The sequence below is a fragment of the Nomascus leucogenys genome, chromosome 16 (assembly GCF_006542625.1).
Source record: "Nomascus leucogenys isolate Asia chromosome 16, Asia_NLE_v1, whole genome shotgun sequence".
NCBI classification, from domain to species: domain Eukaryota; kingdom Metazoa; phylum Chordata; class Mammalia; order Primates; family Hylobatidae; genus Nomascus; species Nomascus leucogenys.
In genome coordinates, this window is record NC_044396.1 from 59,299,365 (window position 1) to 59,319,941 (window position 20,577).

Below are 20,577 nucleotides of genomic sequence, written 5' to 3' on the forward strand. Positions count from 1 at the left end.
GGAAATAAGAAACTTCTCACCCTAATTCTAATACTCTCATCTCCTTCACCATCTACATGAACGTCTCTCCTTCTTCCATCTTTTTTCATTGATGGATAATATTTGTACATATTTATGGGTTGCATGTGATATTTTGTTACATGTATAGAATGTAACGATCAAGTCAGGATATTAATCATATCCATCACCATTAGCATGTATTATTTCTATGTGTTGAGAACATTTCAAGTCCTAACTTATAGCTATTTTGAAATATATAACACATTGTTAACTATATTCACCCAACTCTATTATTGAGCATTACAATTTTTTTCTTCTATTGAACTGTATATTTGTACCCATTAACCAAACTATATTCTCCATCTTCCCACACACATACCCACATACTTGCCAGCCCCCAGCAACTGTCATTCTACTCTCTACCTCCATGAGATCCACTTTGTTGGCTCCCACATGAGTGAGTACATGCAATATTTGTCTTTCTGTGTCTGGCTGATTTCACTTAACATAATGACCTCTAGTTCCCTCCATGTTGCTGCAAATAACATGGTTTCATTTTTTTTATGACTAAGTCATATTTCATTCTGTAAATATACCACATTTTCTTTATTCATCTGTTGATGGACACTTAGGTTAATTACATATCTTTGCTATTGTGAATAGTGCTGCAATAAACATGGGGCATGTGTATCCCTTTGATACACAGATTTCCTTTCCTTTGAATACTCAATAGTGAGATTGCTGCATTGTAAGGTAGTTCTAGTTTTAGTTTATTGAGAAGTCTCTATACTATTTTCCATAATGGCTGTACTAATTTTGCACTTGCACCAATAGTGTATATGTTCCCTTTTCTCTGCATTTTTGACAGCATTTGTTATATTTTTATCTTTTTTATAAAGTCCTTGACGTGAAACTAAAAAATTACTAGAAGAAAACACGAGAGAAATATTCTAGGGCATTTATATAGGCAAAGATTTTATAAGTAAGTCCCCAAAAGCGCAGACCAAAAAAAAAAAATAGACAAATGGGACTATATTAAACTAAAATGCTTTTGAACAGCAAAGGAAACAATTAACACAGTGAAGAAACAGCCTGTTAAATGATAGAAAATGTTTGTAAAATATTCTTAGACAAGGGATTAATAGTAATATCCAGAATACGCAAGGAACTCAAAAGCAAAAAACCAAACAATCCCATTAAAAAGTGGGCAAAGGATCCATATATACATTTCTCAAAGGAAAATATACAAATGGCCAAAAGGTGTAAGAAAAATGTTCAACATCACTAATCATCAGGGAGATGCAAATTAAAACCGCAATATCCTGTTACCCCCGTTAGAATGGCTAATTACTCTCCTTCTATCTTTCCGTTTCACTATAAAATCTTTTCATTCTTCTATTATTTAATAACATTATTCTGAGGCTTATGTTGCAGAAGGTGTGCTAGGCAGTAGGGACACAATAATAAATGAGACAAAACTTTTCCCTGCCCAGCTACGCTCTGGTGAGGAAAACTAACAGTAAACAAGTGAACAGTAATAACCAGGAGAGTAAAGGGTTGCTGTTACAGATAGTAATGGAGACCAGCTCCTTTCTACGTAAAATATAAACACTTTACCTAGCGTTCAGGAAGACCTTCAAGAGTTGTATTTAAGCAGAGATCCGAAGAATAAGACCACTTCAAACATGCAAAGAATCTGAGGGAAAACATTTCAGGCAGAGAGAAAGGGCAGGATCAGGAAAGAGCTTGTGTGCTTTTGAAAAGACCTTTCGAAATCCAGTGTAGCTGTGGAATAGCAGAGTTTCACCGATTGAGCTTGGTGAGTGAGGCTGAGGACAGATAACATGAGAACCCTGGAGGTCATAGCAAACTCCTGAAGAACAATCTAGGCTCTTTGGGTGGAGTGACCTTGTGAGAACTGTAGTAATTGACTCTTAAACCCAAGTGATAATTCCAGGAAAATCACCGGCTTGGTAGATTATGTATAGACATAATTGGCCTAGACCTGGGGTGCGGGTGAGGGTGAGGAAAGAAACTGAGGAAGTCCATTCTCATGACTATTGTTCACAGAGAAGTATCCAGAAGAATCAGCTTTTGCATTTTCAAGAGAACATTGTGGAATGTAATGTATACAGTATGTATCTCCTAGCACTGGGGGAATGTCTCACCTTTTATTTCCAGTCCATACTTCTACCCACTGGGTGATACACTTATCTGTGCATTTAAGATCTATTTATCAGTCATCCAGGCTGGCAGGGAAATAGAAAATTTTAGGGAAATTTAAATGAGCCCAGCCTACTTGAATTCAAACTAAAACTACCTCAGGAAATTTCTTTTAGCTTTTCATTTTCATGGTTATTTTCTACATGGACGTCTATTGAGTTTGGACTTTGTACAATATTCCACATCTGTTAGTGTTTTACTTTTTTTCATTATTAATATGCTTTCATCACCTCCCTTGTTGCATTTTAAAATGTAATCATTTGATTCCTAACCACCCCCCTCCAGTTGATTTTTGTTTGAGGATTACTATCAAGCTGTAAACTTCTGATACTTTGATAATTGTTTTAGAAATTTAAAATACAAATGCACTTTCTGCAATATTTTCCAACAAAGCATTCTTAAAAACTTACTTCAAATGAAAAGTTTAATTGGCTTCTTTGAATAATATGTTGAACCAAAGGTGAAATAATATCTTATTGTTATTTGTATTATTGTATTTCAGAGCATGTGACTCTGTGGAGACCTAGGAAGAGTTACGAATACTGGCCCCAGATGGTGGAATAACACATGTTCTATGTCTTAGTATGAGGAACAGATCAAGCAAGTAAACTATTCCCAGACCTTTATTACATAGCTCAGGTCTGGAATGATTATTGTGCTTCTGGCAAGACACAAAGGTGGAAAACAGACATTTAAGTAGTTAACATTAAAGGAATTATTGCATTCTTTTCTGAACATAATCACCTGTAACTGAAAAAGCAATGGTTCCACATGTCATGTTCTTTATTGATTTCTGTTAGATCTTGGTACTTGTTTGACCTGAGTATAGATGTTGGAGGTTGCTAACAGAGATAATTGAGAACTTAATAAAAGTATACTTGGTTTGCCAAGTGGTTATTGATAAGAATAGAGGAGTATATTTAGAGCAGGGGTCCCCAACCCTGAGGCCGTGGTCCGGAGACGGTCCGTGGCCTGTTAGGAACCAGACTGCACAGCAGGAGGTGAGTTTTGGGTGAGAGAGCATTACTGCCTGAGCTCCACCTCCTGTCAGATCAGCGGTGGCATTCGATTCTCATAGGAGCGCAAACCCTACTGTGAACTGTGCATGTGAGGGATGTAGGTTGCATGCTCCTTTTGAGAGCGAATGCCTGATGACCTGAGGTGGAACTGTTTCATCCCAAAACCATCCCCTCTGCCATCTGTCCATCCATGGAAAAATTGTCTTCCATAAAACCAGCTCCTGGTGCAAAAAAGGTTGGGGACTGCTGATTTAGAGTATATAAAAGCTAGTATTTCAAAAAACATAAATAGCACGCTTGTGTTAAAATACATAAAATCATGCCCTCCCTCTAACACCTATATAATTTTAAATAAATTGACATCTATTTTGTTCTCTTACTGCAAATTTGTGAAAATAATTTTGTTTAATCACTTTGTCATATATATTTCTGAATACGTGTTGCAAACCTCTTTCTCAAGACATTTCTTAATCTGAAGTCCCTATTTTCGAGCTACCATCTCAATATCTCATTTTTATTATTCTTGATTAAAACTTTATTTCTCTTATTGAGACTACCTGGATTTTCTGAATATATTGCTATTGTCTAGGAAGAATTTTTCCATTATACAGCATGAGAGTCCTTTGATTAACCAAGCTTTTAGAAAATCCAAAAAATGAGTAATTAGACCAAGGCTGGTTCCAGAAAATACCTTTTTTAGGCTGAATACAACCAATATGCACCAAGCAGTGCATTGCCCAGACTGGAGTGCAGTGGAGCGATCTTGGCTCATTGCAACCTCTGCCTCCTGGGTTCAAGCAATTCCCCTGCCTCAGCCTCCCAAGTAGCTGGGATAACAGGCTCCTGCCACCACACTCAGCTAATTTTTTGTATTTTTACTAGAGACAGGGTTTCACCCTATTAGCCATGCTGGTCTCGAACTCCTGACCTCAGATGACCCACCCACCTCTGCCTCCCAAATTGCTAGGATTACAGGCGTGAGCCACCGCACCTGGCCCATCCTCCATCTTTTAGCATAAAACATAGTTATCTACAAGAGACAGATACTCAGAACTCCAAAGAGAAAAATCACAAACAAACTCTCTTCATAAAGCTCTCTGGGCTTTGATAATACAATGTGTGATAATGGGAAAGAATAAAAATAGTTATCCTACCTTTCCTGTATGAATTTTATCTTAAAAGTATCCAAATAGCTTGTGAAGGAGAGTTTTTACTTATTAACTAATTCAAGCTAGTAAATGCAAGAAACGAATTTAGAAAATCACCTAAAACGATTCTTGCAAAAACAGAAGTGTAACTCAGGCCAAAGTGTCCAGGTATTTTATCTAGATAATAACAACAATAATAATAAAATCCTGTATACAGAATTTCAAACACTATCCCAAGGTCTCCTTTAACTAAGGATGGAAATTTAGACACAGAGAGGTAAAAGAACCTGGCCATTGTCATGCAGGAAGCAAGCGGCTTTATCCATACATACCATTACCACAAGCTAAGTCTTGAACGCTGGTCTCTTGTCACTTTTAAGATATCAGACTGTGATTTTGGTGCCCTTTCTATGACACACAAAGTAGAATGTCCTCGGAACGCCCCTGAGGATCTACCAGGGAAACAAAGGCAATGAGCCATCAAATAGCTGTTGTTTTTACTTTTATTTTGCTGGAAGGAGCCTGAAAATGAAATAGCGAGTGAAGACTCTGAGGCCTCTCTCCACAGATTGAAGTTTAGGGAAGTCCATGTCTGCAGTGGTCAGGTTCATCGATTGTCCTGTCAGTTTAAGAAAAGACTTTGGTTCTCCATAATTAGTGGACCTGTGGGAAGAAGGAGTCGGCCATAGATTCTTCCCTAGCCTTTTCCATAACTCCGTGGCTTACTGCTCAGAAAGAAGGAAAAGTAAGAGGAAAACAAACGGAAACGGACCTTCTTTGCGCACTGGCTCTCGGCCTGCCGAATCAGTGGGCTGGACGCGGAGGCAACTTCCTTACTGTGTGCGGCCTTCTGCGGACTTCTGCATGGGGAAGTTGGGAAATACGTACTGTCGAATGAGGCCCTGGGAGATTATTCTTGGAAGGAAAAACCTCTGAACCTGTGTGTTGATTGAAAATCTCTTACAGCCAGAGTTTCACAAACTTGATGCGATCGATCCCTCCCAACACAAAAATTACTGGGGAACAGAAGAAAAATCATTAAGTTTTGAAATCCAACCGTATGAGTGTGGTTTCTTCTCAAGATAATTTATCTCTGGAGCACTGAGTTAGGGAAGTGTGGAAATAGGGGATAAACTGTAAGATACTCTGCTGCTTTCTAGGGTTTTGTGAACCACTAAAATGTTAAAATAGTATTATCTATTTACTCATAACTCATTCAACAGTGGTTTTTGAGCTTTTTCTACATGCAGAGCCATGGAATGGGTACAGGAACAGATACAAAAATGAAAAACAAAAAAGCATGATCCTTCAACTTAAGGAGCTGACACAATTTACCATCTTCTTAAACATTTATAAGAATAAATATTTGATATAACTATTACTTTAAGTGTTCAGACTTTCTTGAAACAATATATGTAGCCATTCAAATATCATTTCATCACTCTTTCTCTCCCTAAGTTAGTGTCCTATGTTAGTTAGTGTCCTGTGATAGTTAATATCTGATGTTAGTCTGAGCACATGAAGAATGGAGTATGGCACACATAACCTTCAGTTAATGGGAAGGGCCCGGGTCCTCAGGCTCCATGAATTCTGTTGTGACCAGCTCTAGGACAACATCCTTCCTCCAGCTGGTGATGCTAGTTGTCTTGCCATTTGCCACTGAAGCCTGTAGCTGACAAAATATCTGAATGGAGTCTTTCTCAGCGTGGTCAAGGCTGAGTAGTCTGCCCTGGCAAATGAGACTTGCGTTGGCTTCTGCTATGTTCAGACCCTGAAGGGGTCTGACTCCATGAAACTTCAGCCTTGTCCTCTGCTCAGCAACCCCTGGTACAAGTCCTCTTGTCAAACTAGTGTGACAACCTCCCCAGCCACAATCTCAGTTGCTTTAAAACTCAGAGTGGTTCCAGAAAATTAACCTCTGAGGCATTCCTCCGTCTGACTGCCACATGGTGCCCGGGTGCCTGGCCACATCCCGGCTTTGTGACTGGGGGATTTTTCAGAGGTAGCCTCTTTCTAGAGGCCTTCATGTGGAACAGGCATAGCTTTTCTCTGCCTTCAGCGTTTCCCGCACCCTTTTGAAATGTTCTCTCTTCTCCTCCTCGGAGAGGATATCCATCTCATACTCTCGTTTTTCTCTTCTCTTCTCCTTCCCACAAATTCCTAGACCTGAAAAGTGTTGAGCATTTTTTTAATTTCTCTCAAATCACATCTTCTCTTTATATTCAATTAACCCAGATGGAACATGTTCTCCACACCGCAGTGTGTTCCTACGCTTACTTGTTACAATTTAAAAGGGGGATAAAACCTCCATGGAATCTGAAAATTCTCTGCTCTTAACAATAGCCTGTTTTGATCTTAGAGGTTGAGTATTACTTTGCTTTTCTCTTTGTAATATCCAAATGTCCCCCGAGTCTAATGGATGCTTCGGGTAAGTGAATTTTGTATTCAGAAAGGCAAAAGGAAAAACATATAATAATATGTAAGACATCATCTTGTTTATATTTATTATGCTGATCATTTGGGCTTGTCTTTCTGCCAGAGGTCCAAAGGACTCAGGACTAAATCCTCAATCAGCACTAAAGAAATAAGTGAAACCTAGTCTAATTTTCAGTGTAACCTTCGTGAAACAGTGAGACCATAAACTTTCAGGAGTTTCTAGCAATGATGAGAAATAGTGCCAGAAGTTTCTAGAAATGACAGAAGCTACTCTAAGTGCAGTCAGTAGAGCCCTTGATGTAAGTAATCAATTGTCTCAAGACAGCTATGGCAGGTTGGCAATACCTCCCTTTGGTGCCTGTCAGTTCCTGGCCAGCCCCAGCAGGAATGGAGGTGAGAATGCAGGAGAGTTGCTTCTTTAGGTTGCTTAGACAGAGAATCAATGAAAGAGGAGGAAAAATGGAAGAGGTCAAGAGTCCTAGTCCAGGAAGCACATGGGAGATAGTCTGTAGGAGATTTCTGGAACTTTTCTGGAAGCATGTGAGAGAGTCTAAGTTTCTTAAACATCAGTGGCAGCTTGCAGAATGGTGAGGAAGACAACCTGGAACATTTCAAGATTTCTAAGCTTTTATTTCCCCTTTCCCCCTGTTAGGACCTGGGAAAATTCTCACTGTGGGTCGAAATGGAAATGGCTAGAGCCATGTAATTACTACTGATTTAATTTCTTATTTTATATTACTGATTTAGTCTCGTTACTTTGGAATTTAAGTATTGTTGTTTTTTCCATTTGTAAGCATCACATCATTCATAGATCATTTGATTCTGAAACCCAGCTGGTTTCTGGGTACTGATGACTGCTTTTTAGAGTTATTAACACAAGCGATGCTAAAATAGAACTTTTGTACCTCCCTCTGCCTAGAAAACCCCTTTTTCCTACTTTGTACATGTTTATCTTCTACTTATTCTGTTTCACCAATTCTCAGATCCAAACCCCACACTTAAATTAGCCCCCTAATATACTTTCTCATTTCATTCTGTATTTTTCTTACTTAGCACTTAACTTGATTTATAATTATATATTTGTGGGGTTTTGTTTGAAACTACAGTTCATTTTTCAGACAGCCAAAGAAGAAAGGGATAAAGAGATGATTGTCACAGATGGCAAGTGGGGGCCACGAACCTGAGAACACAAAGGGAGTATTGAACACAAACACCTCTGGCCATGCACAGAGCACCTGCTTCTTGGGTTTTATACTGGATGGCCCCAAGTCATCCTCAGCCTTCCTCCTCTGCCCCACCAAGAGCTCATATTAATGATCCTTACTTCCCTACTCAACTTCCAATTTATTCTTCTTCATTTTCTGTTGTGCCTTCTCTGGCATCCTCTGTCTGAGCCCCAGCCCTAGAAAATTGGATTGTAAAGACATTTCCCTCCATTTTCCAGCTGGATGGGAAGGAACAGATTTTGAAGGAGGTAGTGGGAGGAATGTTGTAAGTCACTGAAGAGCTAAAGTATAGCAAATGTGCTGTGTACTTAAAAAAAAATAATATGGTCATGAGGATCTAAAGTAGTAGAAAAATGAGAGCCAGTGGATGTAAAAACATGCCTTATGGTATGAAACGGCTTGGGAATTGAACCCTGGCCACTCTCACTCTAAGATGCATAATACTCCTGTAACATCCAGGTGCCTGGTGCTCACAGCTCAGCATCGTGATTGACCTAAGTTCAAATCCATTCCTGACATTGCACTCATGAACTAAGCTCCTTAAGTTGGTTCTTTTATGACAAAGTTCCTATTTCAATGATTTTCAGCATTCCATCATTTTTTTATTTGCCCCAACATACCTTCAAAACAAGACACTTTTCCATCAGTAAGAGTGCATATTATGGTAGAGTGGAGGCTGGATGGAAGTAGAGTTATATAATTTGCATATGGACTACCTTAACTCAGATCAGTTTCTGATACATACTGCCAAGCGGGAATTGTCCCTTCCCATTTTTGAGAATCCTTTTCAGATCAGAAGGAGGGTCACTTGTGCTGCAATCCTTGCTTTGTGAGCCCCTCCAATGTCTCAGTTTCTTGAGAACCAGGGCCCACAGATGTGTCAGAGATTTATTCCTGAACACACCTCCCCTGGTACTATAGCAGGACGAATCGCAGATAAAACTCCTCAAACGGGTTAAAGAAGGAAGGAGCTTTATTTGGCCAGGAGCTTCGGCAGACTTGTCTCAAAAGCTGAGCTCCCTGAGTGAGCAATTCCTGTCCCTTTTAAGGGCTTACAACTCTAAGGGGGTCCACATGAGAGGGTCGTGATTGACTGAGCAAGCAGGGAGTACGTGACTGGGGGCTGCATGCACTGGTAATTAGAACAGAACAGGACAGGGATTTTCACAATGCTTTTCCATACAATGTCTGGAATCTATAGACAACACAAGCAGTTAGGTCAGGGGTTGATTTTTAACTACCAGGCCCAGGGTGCACACCAGGCTATCTGCCTGTGGATTTCATTTCTGCCTTTTAGTTTTTACTTCTTTCTTTAGAGGCAGAAATTGGGCATGAGGGGTGGTCTCCTACCTTAGTATATGCTACAGCTGCACCTCCCAGGTCCCAACTTCCCAGGTATCTTCCCTAACTTCTCTGTGTGGCTGACTGCCCATTCTTTTCCAGCACCATTCCCATGTCCTGCCACACCTCTCCTCTTCTAACCCCAGCACTCTCCAGCACCACGCTTTCTTCACTGACTGGAATGTCTGCCAGCTGTTTACCATGAGTCTTTGGCACATCTTTGTAGATCTCCTACTCTTTATTCATACTCAAATAAGTCCCCAGAGGACATCCTTGTGGTCTGTCTAGTGTCTGGGTCTCCACCATTCTAACTTCACTGCCATGTCTGGGTCTTCCCACCACATAGATCCACACAATTATCTTTTGTTCTTTGTTGTTAACTTGAACTACTTTTAATTGCTTCGTCATGGATGAATGAACTTTTAAAAAAGGAAACATGTCTTCCTTATATACATTTTTATACGAATTCTTGTTTTATAGTCTCTGAACGAGTTGATTTGTTCAGGAAAACACAATAGAGCACAGATGTGTGGGCCAAGGGTGTTTGCCACATAGTATTCTGTAAAGGTTGCTCTCAGGCCTATGAATATTCATAACCAAAGATGGACATGTTTCCCATTTGGAGGGCTTTACATTTTTTTGGTCAGACTCGTCAAAAGTTAGATTTATAAATTAAATCTGTGAAATATTTACTTAAAAATGTCACTAGCAAAATGCATGAATGCATAATAAAGCCCATGAAACCACTTTACTAAAAATATTGAACCTTTTAAACGTAAACTTTCTTCACTAGGTTGGGGCCTGCTGGCTCATATTCTTGCCCAGAGGAATTTCTACTGTTTTTTCCTCTGAGCCATTGAGAATAACAGTGGCAAGAATGTGTTGGCATGGCATGGTGTGTTGTGGTGCTACTGGGTGGGACCTTTGTCACATATCCGTTTTGTAAAATTCACTGAAGGAAAAAATGCTGCAACGTGAATTTCTATTCCTTCTGGTAACTGTGGCCATAACAATTGCCTGAGACAAAATGGGCAATTGACTTCCTTTTCCCCAAAGTGGACATAGGCTAACAACATACTCTGGGGATGTAAACATTAGCTACTGTGTTTTATATTTTTTGATCTTCCAAGATTTTTGCTTATGATGGGGAGACTCACACAGGGGCAGATAATAGTGGGCAAAACATTTTCAATTAGTAACAAAGTACATTCAGATTTTCACATGAACAGGTTTTGAATAGCTGAAACTTTGGAGTATCATTTCCCTGCTAATACTGGCATCTATCTATCTATCTATCTATAGATATATGCCAATATAGATATATGCAGATATAGATATAGAAATAGATATATTCAAATTCCAGTGAAACGATAGGGTCATACAAATATATTCAATTGACTGTGTTGTTTCAGGGAAGTTCAGGATAAGGTCACATCTGAAAAGTGAGCCTGAGCTGCATTCTGGAGAAAATGCCAGTTTGGAATTTCCATTTTTAAGACACCCCTCCCCCCCAGCCAATAAAATATAGGTTATATGATTCCAGAGCTTTCAGTTAGAAAGCTTTCCTTTCAGGGCAGAAGGAAAAAACTGCAAGTTATTATAGCCCATAGTATATATTTAGGGAGAATGGGTAGTAACACATAATTTCAACTTATTTCTGGACTAAATTAATATGATTCCATATTATTTCAGACCATAGAGAAAAATTATTATCTGATAGAAGCTTATTCCTTTCCCAAATGAACTGGACTGTTGTTTACTTTGATCAGTATTTTCTATTGGAACTACGACCAGCCAGATATTTTAAGAAAATAAAACCACATTTGTCTAATCCTATTGCAAATTAATAATACAAATAATAACTTAATAACACAAACTTACAGGATATGTACCTGTGTTTTCATTTTCCTGTTAGTTGGATTTTGGTTGATAAGGGGGATTGCCCATTAGCAGTTATCTGTCTGCACAGCCATCCTGGAATGTTCTAATGACTATCTACTTTTATGATGTCACTAGTTAGATCAGTTAGAGTTGACGTATGGATTTGCATATCATACTTTCAACTCCCAGCCACCTTGAAATTGAATTTAATTTTTTTCTGGTTACCTGAGAATTTTTGCAACCCATAATTACCTGTAGCCCAGAGGCTAGAAAATGTGGAAAGTGTAACTAAATATGGCTACCCTCTTAAGGGAAAACAACAGACATTTACAGGAGGCATTTAAATAGGTTGAAATGTTGTCTGAGAAAAACTTGAGAATTAAGATTTTTTAAGAACAACAAAAAACTATATTTACTTAGAAGCATGCAGAATGTCAAAAAAAACAGCTACAATTTTTTTGTAATTACAGTGTAGTATTTAGTTAACAGAACAATTTCATGTCATTATTTCAGTGCATCTGAGACAGATGGGGATGAAAAAAACCCCATCTCTGTATACGATTAATCTGTGCTGTGTACCAAGAACCTACTTTGAATTTCCATGACAATTTACAACTCCCATACTGTACCAGGCAAGGTTAGTGTCTACTGAAAACACCATCAGGACAGAGCTGTCTAAAGATACATTTGGTAGCGTGCTAATTACACAAAATAAAGACACTGTGCAGTTTGAAAATAAATCTTAGCACCATGTTTTATTTTTTTTTCTTTAAAAGGAGTGAGTTGTGTACAGGAGGATTAAATGATTTATAGACAAGAAAAAAAAACTGTTAGAACCAACTCATTCATCATGATCTTCATCATCTTCATCTTCCTTCTTCTCATCCTTTTCATCTTCCTCCTCTTCTTACTTTATCTTGCTTTTTTGCAGCCTTGATGCCTGCCTTTTATGCTGCATCAGGCTTTCCTTTAGCTCCATGTGCAGCAATATCTTCTTCATATTTTTCCTTCAGCTTTGCAGCCTTCTTTTCATAAGAGTGCATGTCATCTGCAGCAGTGTCATTCCATATCTCTGTTTCTTCACAACATCTCCAATGGATAGGCCGGGATGTACTCCTTTGACTTTGGAGCAATACTCAGAACAGAACATGAAAAAAGCTGAAGGAGGCCTCTTCAGTACATTGGAATTCTTGAACTTCTTTTTTGTCTCCTTTAAGAGGACTATCGGTTTTCACTTCTTTCTTAACGGGTCTTGTTCACCTTTGACATGTCTGCAAATTTTCTTTTTTCTTTAGCAGACATAGTCTTCCTCCTATCTGAGCACTTCTTTGAAAACTCTGAGAAGTTGACTGAAACATCTGGATGCTTCTTCTTGAGCTCCTCCTGACAAGTTTGCGCAAAGAATGCATATAACGACATTTTGCCTCTCAGCTTCTTAGGACCTCCTTTGCCCAGGCTTAGTTATCTTTCCTCGGTGAGACACAGAGTTGCTCAGTGCCCGTCCAACTCTCAAGTGCCCCAGTGCTGTCTCTACAGAGCTCAGTGTACTGTCAATTAAGATTCATAATTGATAGTGAACTACACATTTTAGAGGGCATATGCTGGTGCCTTCCTACTAAGAGGAATAGTCAAGAGATAGTCACCATGCAGGAAGAATTTATCTCAGTCAAGATGAATGGATGTGTTCTCATTCAATCAGATGAATGAAAAAAAAAAGATTTAGAATTGAGAAATGTGCTTTTCTTTACATTGTCTGGTTGGTTTCCCCCAGATAACACCATTGAGTGGGTTGAAAGATGTGCCTCCAAGATGAAGAAAAATTGAAGTATACAATGTAGAATATCATGGCTCTCAAAGTGTTTGGGGTAAAAAAATAAATAAATAAATAAATAAATAAATAAATAAATAACAGTAATGCGGTAATGGAGAGAGCTGATCTGCCCAACCCACTGGAAATGACCCTGAGCATAGCTCCTTGGTAGGGAGTTTCCCAGACAGAGTGAACTGATGAGATGTGATGTTCATGAGAGGATTAGACCAGCCCCATGCATCTCAGTGGAGACATTGCTACTACAGCTATTATGGGGTAGCCGCTCCCCAGGAAGTGCTTCATGGCCCAAAAATAACTGATAGCTTTCAGAATTGTGACCTCTAAGATAAGTTATTATAGGCCTCTTTTCTCCCATCTAAAAAAAAGTCAAGTAGATGCTCTCCTTAATAAACGTGATTGCATACAAATTACTTAGTCAAAAATGTGTTCAAAGTAAAGAGTGTAAAACAAGTAAAAGCACTTAGCAAATATTTGTCACTTTTATCTTTATTATATCATCTGAATATCTCCTAATTGTAAGAAAAGCCTCAATAGTTTCAATAGACATGCATAAAATGTATAAATAACTAATCAATATTGAGAAAATGGAAACATTTTCAATATCAGTAATAATGTAATATAAATCAGAATGTTATTTCCTATTAAAAAATAAAAGGGATATTCTCACCCTTTTAATTGTAGCACAGAAAAATTATTAATGGAAATTATTTTCTAGTAATCAATTTGTCACTTCAGTGTGATGGAAGCTCCATTCTAAGTCAGTAGAGCCAAGAACTCAAGATTCCTGCCCTCTGCCCCAAGCTCTCAGTTAAGAGCTATGGTATCTCCCCAAGTGGGGCAGGAAACCAGCATTTCTCAATTTCTCAAAACCTGGCATTTCCCAAGTGGAGCAGGAAACCACCCCCTTCAATTTCGTGCTACAGAGGCTATATTCCAGGTGAGTGAGGCCAAGAGGTTGGAAAAGGGCTTTCTCCACCCAAGCCCCTCTCAGGGTGAAGGCTCTACTCCAGGGGTAGCAGGCCAAGAATGCTGGGGCCCCAATCTACCTCACCCAAGATCACTTGCAGGGAAAAAGTTCAGTCCTTGGAGAGGTAAGTTAGAAAGACTAGATGCCACTGTCCCTGCTGGGTGGCCTGCTCTTAAAGCAGGGCTATAACTCCATCCTGTTGAAGAAGTTCAGAGATTTTGCCCAGCAGGGAGAAGCAGGCCATAATAATACAAGGCTCTAATGCTCTCCTCAGGGAACTGACTTTATTTAGAACAGATGATGGGGCAGTTCAAGCCTAATAACACTTTGGGAAACCATGAGATTTTGGTGGTAAGAGATAAAGAGGAGGCTGGTAGTTCCATGAGAACAACAAACTAAATATTATACAAGGCCAGCTAATTTGTTAGAACCAGGAACAGGAACAGCTAAAAAGAGTACTATTCAGGTTCAGAACTAACCTCCAAGTCTGGCCTCAACAAGTATCCCTTCAAAGACGCTCAAATTTAATTCGATTAGACTGAAGCAATTTATATCCCAGGGAAATGTTCAAAACAATAGAGTAATCAGATAGCAATAAATAGAAGCTAACAACTGGGTGTGATACCTAAAGAGGCAGATAGTTAAGAGAGATCAGGGAAAAAGACAAAAAGAGACCTTGCTGAAATTATTGTCACAGCAAGGCAACTGTGCGCATGCCCAAGGCTGTGCCCTGTGAGGTGCAGCATCAGAGGCTTCATACTGCTAGAGATACAGACATCACTAAAATAGTCCAGCCACGTTACTAAACAAATAAACAATAATCTGGTATACAGAGTGGGGAGGGTCAGCATTTAGAGCTGTTACACTGTTTTATCTAAAATATCAACTTTTGACATGCAAGGAAACAGAAAAGTATGACTCATATGCATGGGGGTGAAGAAGGCAGTGGGGAGAAACATTCAGAAATTACCATGAGAAGGTCCATATGTCAGACTTAACAAAGACTTCAAAGCAGCTATTACAAACGTGTTCAAAGAACTAAAGCAAATCATGATTAAAGAAGAAAAATATGATGATAATGTCTCAACAAATGGATACTATCAAAGAGAAACATTATAAAAACAACCAATGGAAATTTTGGAGTTGAAAAGTAAAACTGAAATGAAAAATTCACTCAAGGGGCTCAACAGTAGATTTAAAGTGGCAGAAGAATCAATAAGCTTAAAGAACAATTGGTAGAGAGAGATGATGTAATCAGAAGAACAGATAAAAATTAATAAAGTAAAAAAAAAAGAAAAATGAGAAATATGGGACAGCACTATGCTTGCCATGTTTGTTGGTAGAGTCAGAGTGGAAAGAGGAAAGTGTAGAGAAAATAACCAAAAAAGACTACTTGAATTTGCTGAAAATCATTAATTTATACTTCAAGTAACTCAAGGAATTCCCCATAAGATAAATGGAAAAGATCCATACACAGACACATCATAGAGAAAATGATGAAAGCCAAAGATAAATAGAATATCTTGAAAGCTGTAAGAGAAAAACAACTCATCAAATATAAGAGAATAATAATAGTAACAACTGACTTCTGATTAGAAACAATGAAGGCTAGAGGCAGTAGGATAACATTAAAATTGCTAAAAGAAAAATAAATGATCACTAAGGATCTTATATCCAGCAAAATTATCTTTGAAAAGTGAAAGCAAAATAAAGACATTCCAAGACAGACAAAACCTAAAAAACATTTTGCTAGAGGTCTGCATTGCAAGAAATACTAAAGGAAGTGCTTTCAAGCTAAAAGTAAGTTGACACCAGACAGTAATTCAACGTGTGTATGCAATGAAGAGCTTCAGTGAAAACAATTATATAGGTAGTTATAAAAGATTGTAAAAACTACATATTTCTCCTTCTTTCTTTTAACAGATCTAAAGTCACATAAAACAAAATAAACATAATAGTGTTATTGGCCTATATATGGAAATATAACCTATTTGACAATAATAGCACAAAGAATTTGGAAGGGGAACCCACTTTTATTAAAGAAATACCACCACATGGTAACTTGAATCCACAGAAAGAAATGAAGAGATCAAGAAAGAGTAAATAAGAAAATTAAAATTAATATAACAAACTACATAAACTAGCTCTTTTTCCTTCTCTCAGCCCCTTTAGAACACATAATACAAAATAATAAATACGAAAATGTATTGTTGGCTTTCTAACATATGTATATATCATATGTATGGCAACAATAGCACAAAAAAATGAAGGAGGAGAAAAGAGCTATATAGGAGTCACAACTCTATATCTAATTTGAGTAGCGTTATTCATAGTATATATCTGAAGGAGATTTGGATAAGATATATATGGTAAACCCTAAAGCAACCCACTGAGAAATAACTTTAAAAAATAGTGAAAATATTATTAAAGGAATTAAATATGAGTAAATCTTTGTGACTTGGGTTAGGTAAAGCCTTTTTAGATATGATGTTCAAAACACAAGCAATGAAAGAAATATAGATAAATATTTCATCAAAATTAAAATATTTTGCTTTTTAAAGGGTACCACCAAGTATGTGAAAGGACAACCCACATAATACAAGAAAATACTGCATTGGTAAGTGACTTGCATTTCTAATGTATAATAAGTTGTTTTTTTTTTTTTTTTTTGAAAAATAAAAAAAGAGAGAGAGAAAAGGATTTGCTTTGTCACCCAGGCTGGGGTGCAATGGCATGATCATAGCTCACTGTAACTTCAAACTCTTGAGCTGAAGCAATCCTCCTGCCTCAGCCTCTCAAGTAGCTGGCACTACAGATGTACACTGTCAAACCTGGTTAATTTTAAAAATTTTTAGTAGACATGAGGTCTTGCCATGTTGCCTAGGCTGGTCTCAAACTCCTGGACTCAAGCGATCCTCCCAACATGCTAGGATTACAGGCCTGAGCCACCATTCCCAGCCTGAAATCTTACAATTAATAAAAGACATAACCCAATCAAAAAATGGATTAAGGAATTGAAGAGACAATTCTCCAAGGTGATACACAAAAACAGATAAAAGATGCCCAGCATCATTATCCGTCAGGGAAACATAGGATACATTCAAAACCACAATGAAATACCTCTACATGCCCACTAGGATGGATTTAATTTTTAAAAGTCAGGTAATACTAAATGATGGCAAATATGCGGAAAAATTAGAACACTCATCCGTTGTTGGTGAGAACGCAAAATGATAAAACAAAAAAACCAGCCTGGCAGTTTCTTAAAAGGTTAAACATAGAGTTACCATATTGCTCATCAACTCCACTCCTAGGAATACACCTAAGAGAAATGAAAATATTTGTCCTTACAAAAACTTATACATAAATATCCATAGCAGCATTATTCATGATAGCCCCAAAGTGGAAATAACCCAAATGTCTATCAACTGAGGAATGGATAAATAAAATGTGGTCTGTGCATATATAAATATATACACACATACATACACACACATACACATATACATATATATGTAATTCCATTTATATGAATTATCAGTAATAGGCAAATCTATTGAGACAGAAAGTGATTAATGATTGCCTAAGAATGGGAAGACTGGGGCAAAATGGGAAGTGACTGCTAGTGGGTATGGGATTTCTTTCAGGGTAATACTAGTAGTCTAAAATTTATGGTGGTAATGCTCGCACAACTCTGAATGTACTAAAAACTACTGGGTTGTGCACTTTAAATGGATGAACTATATGGTATGTGAATTTTGTATTGATGAAGCTGTTATATGTAAATAAACTAATTAAATGTATTAAATGCATACAGCCTTTATTACAAAAGCTGCACAGATATACAACACTTCCTTCTCTATAGAAGTAGACTATTTCATAAACTCCCTATAATGTTAAATACCATGATTCCATGAAAATATTAAAAAATAAAGATTTCTATAATGGCAAGTTGAATGTAATTAAGTAGCAAAGTATGAAGAGATCTCAAGAATGAGAAGAAAGTGGCAAGATTCAGATTTCAGCAAGTCTTGGGGACGGTTGTTCTGGAGGAGATGAAATTTGATGGAATCTTTAATGGATAGGGTCACTATTAAGTAACAACGCTCTCATGGATAATCATGTTTTGTTTTAAAAATGCTTTTTTCGGTCAAGTAGCTGCTATTTTGTCAGGCATTTTTTCATCACACATGAATTTTACAAATGAGAATACTGTACCACTATTTTTAAAGAGGTAATTTTGCTAATTTTCACACAACCAGTATGTGACAGAGTAAAGATAGAGTTCAGAAGTACTATATCACCCTGTGTTAATTATTGTTATTTAAAACCCTGCATTATTCACAGAACAAATTTTATTAAAACAGTTTTCATATTATTTGAGTCAAAATGAAGAAGAGAAAATTGAAATTCATGCTGAAAGTTATTAATTTATGGATAAATTCCAAAATTCCCAAAGTTCCTAAGCCTTTCAAAAATATTAAGCCTTAAAATAGTAGATCATTTTAGTAACTTTTCCAAGTGAAAGTAATGTAATTTTTTCTCTTCCTGGACAGGTATAAGTGAAAATTTTTATTTCTTGTTTAGTTCTTTAAAAAATAATTGCATTAGTCTGGTAAGTTAGGAAATAATAGTCACATCTAAGAAACATCTTAAGAGGTTTCTTCTCTCTCAGGCTGGAACATGTAACATATCAAACACTTTTTCAAATCAACATATTATAGCAATGTCCCTTATGTAAATAAGATGTCTTAACATAAGCAACATATAATATACTCAAATGTTACACTCATCTTTATGCTTTAGAATAGATAGTAAAGGGAGAGAAACATCAAACTTGTGAGAATTTTAAAAATTATTTAATTGTTTGCAGTTATTTTTGTACAGAAAGAAATTCCCCAATGAAGACATAAACCAGCAATGGAATTTTGACAAGGAGGCTTGTGTTATTCCAATTATAATTTAGGTCACAAAGAATAATAAATATATTGCTTGTAACTTCCTGCTTGTGTGAATCCCTCAGAATCCCTTCCTATAGAATGGAATCTTTGATGAGGTCATGCCTTTGCAAACATCTTTTCACCAGCATCTGGTAGAAAGATACCTCGGGTTTGATTCAGACAGGTTGATTTAGACAGACTATGCTAATTAAAGGGGAGAGAAAGGGTGTCCTCCAATTAGCATAACCAAAGCTTAAACAGACTAGAACTTTACTTTTAGGGATTGATTTATTCAACATTTTACAAATTTATAGATTTGTCTCCATTCACTTTATGGAAACCTAAACGATTCCCAGAGAGGCAAAATGCCCAACATGTCTTTGAGAACAGACATGTAGATTGCATGCCAGCTGTCTATGTCTTTTGATATAAAGGGGAGATCTTTCTGCTTTTGAATTTGCAATGACTTATTTTTTTTGGCCAGCATAACAGAGATATCGTGGATCAAGATGAAAGGTAGAAAGAGTAAAAGGTAGATCACAGGAAGCAATTACAGAACGGTAACACAGAGCAGGAAATGCTTGTTTAGATAAATGAGGCATATTAAAGGCTAAATGTCATTCATGGTGACTTCCATCTAAAGAGGATTTAAAACTCTAAAATAGGTTGAGTTAAAAGCACATATGGCTTTTAAAAATACATGGTTAGCCAGGCACAGTGGCTCCCCCCTGTAATCCCAGCACTTTGGGAAGCTGAGGCCGGCAGGTGGCTTGAGCTCAGCCTGGGCAATATGGCAAAACCCTGTCTCTACTAAAAATACAAAAATTAGCCAGGCATGGTGGTGTGCCTGTATTCCTCACCTGAGAGTTCAAGGCTGCAGTGAGCTGTGATCATACCACGGCACCCAGCTTGGGTGACAGAGACCCTGTCTCAAAAAAAAAAAAAAAAAGAAAAAAAGAAAAAAGAAAAAAGACATGATCACACAACCACAATCCAAAACCTCTTTAAAAAAAAAAAAAAAGATTATATAAGAAAGATGTCATTAATTAAACTCCCTTCCCACATACACACCAAAATGAATGATTACAGAAAAGCCTAATGCTGGAGAAAGACATCTCTGAGTTTCAGTTTTCTTATCTAAAAAAATCACAATAAAAATACTTGCCAGCTTGAACTTGTGACCTCTGAAATTCTTTCCAAATTAGTTTTTCTGATTCTGGGTAAGATATACTTATTATAAGTTCAAGGTGTCACATCTACTAGGAGTATATGAATTTTCATAAGTAATGAAGAGCCTTCAAAGCTCAATGGGGTGAATCTCTAAGGATGAAATGTCACACAGCCTGACAGGTTTGTGGCAGACATGTATGTGTGTGTTGAGGGGAGGGGGAAAGTCTTCCCACTACCCTTAAATCATACTGCCGTTTTCCAAGGAATCCCTAACAAAGAGTTCTCAAGCTTAGCTTCACATTAGAATCTAGGGAGCTTTAAATAATCCTGATGCCCAGGCCACACCGCAAACCAATGAAATCAGGATCCCCGGGGATGGAATCGGCACATCAATA

At 37.5% G+C, this 20,577-nt stretch overlaps 1 pseudogene; it reads right to left on the reverse strand.

Moving 5' to 3' along the window:
- Positions 1-12,115: 12,115 nt before the first annotated feature.
- LOC100599750 overlaps positions 12,116-20,577 on the reverse strand; it is a 70,308-nt pseudogene continuing 61,846 nt past the window's right edge.